We start from the raw sequence: 1318 nt of genomic DNA, 5'->3' as shown, positions 1-1318 counted from the left end.
CCACAGTTGCCCACTCCGAGCCACCGTACTCCGCGGAAGGCCTCGCCGGCCCCTCCCTCGGCTGGAGTAGAAGCCCCATTCGTAGTACAGTGTCTCTTAGCAACCGCTTCGAGTCTTCCAGCCGGGGGGTGGAGCCTCGAAAACCGCCGCGGGGAAGCGGAGGGGCGAAGCGAGGGCGACCAATCGGAGACGAGTCTCAGCCTCTACCAGCCCGCCTCCTCTAACTGTCGCGAATCAGCGGGCAGCTTTACGACAGCCAGGGGGTGGGGGCCTCTGGGTGAGGAGAAGGAAGCAACCAACCAACCAAGTCGCCCCCACCCCCTACCCCAACCCCCACCCACCGCGGATCTGGTTTACGGCTTGGAGCGCAGGCTTCAGGGCGGCAGCTGATTGGTTGCCGAAGGCTTGGTCCCATCCCAGTGACCCCAAAGTGCTGGAAGGAGGGGGCGGGGGTGGCCCAGTGCAAAGTGCATCCCGAAAGCCCCCTGTCGGGACACCCCGCTGCTGACACTTCGGACCTGGTACGACTTGGGGTCTCTCTGTCCCCAGACCTCTTGAGTCCCTCGGTAGCTGAAAGCCTCCGGCCCGGCGCGCGGCAGACCCTTGGTCTGAGCCCCTGGACCCGGACTAGCCCCCCCACCCCTCCGAGCCGGCACTTCCTCCCAGCACCCCTTCCCGGAGGCTGCTCCCAGGCCAATACCGCCACCCCCAGCCTGATCGACTATCTGGATGCTCTCCGGGCTGGGGCCGTGAAGCACCAAGGAGGCTCAGGAACACGGTGTCCGGCCCTGCCCGGGGTGTTTCTTCAATGGAGAAGTTGGTGAATGTGGAGGAGGCTAAAAGGAGAGAGAGGAGCTGCAGCTGAAGAGACAGGTAAAGTCAGTTTCTTCCTCCTTCGAGGGGAAGGGGCTGGGTGGGTGGGGGTTGGGGAGAAGCCCTGCTTTAGCCTGCCTGCCCTTGCCTCCCTCCAGCCTTTCCTTATCTCTCCCAATCCAAAGAGCCCTCTCCTCACCCCTAGATCACAGCACCACTGATTGGTTTCTGTTTTCCAGGTTTGAGCTGGCTGGAGGACACTCACGAGCAGAAGGGGTCTGGCCACCCACCAGAGGAGCAATAAACTGAGTGCTTTGGACCAGCATCCTCTCGAAAGGTAAAGAGCCAGACCTCCCTTCCCCCATTGTTTACTCCTGGCCCCTACCTCATTAAGTAATGCTTTATTTTCAGGGTGGTTGCCTGGGAATGCAAGCTTTCTTAGATCCTAGTTTCCTAGCAAAACCAGAAGCGCTGCCCATGCCTGATCCTTAACACCTCAATAACT

The 1318-nt window shown here is 60.9% G+C and overlaps 1 protein-coding gene across 1 annotated transcript in view; it reads left to right on the top strand.

Moving 5' to 3' along the window:
• The first annotated feature begins 521 nt into the window (after positions 1-521).
• The window catches only part of ASB7 (ankyrin repeat and SOCS box containing 7), a 40020-nt gene continuing 39223 nt past the window's right edge, over positions 522-1318 (top strand). The window contains exons 1-2 of the mRNA XM_080914625.1: positions 522-873; positions 1053-1150. The gene's annotated coding sequence lies outside the window, so the exon portion shown is untranslated. The remainder of the gene's footprint in view (positions 874-1052; positions 1151-1318) is intronic.

This window comes from Micromys minutus, assembly GCF_963924665.1.
Source record: "Micromys minutus genome assembly, chromosome: 3".
Lineage (NCBI taxonomy): Eukaryota > Metazoa > Chordata > Mammalia > Rodentia > Muridae > Micromys > Micromys minutus.
This window is presented reverse-complemented; position numbering and strand designations above follow the sequence as displayed.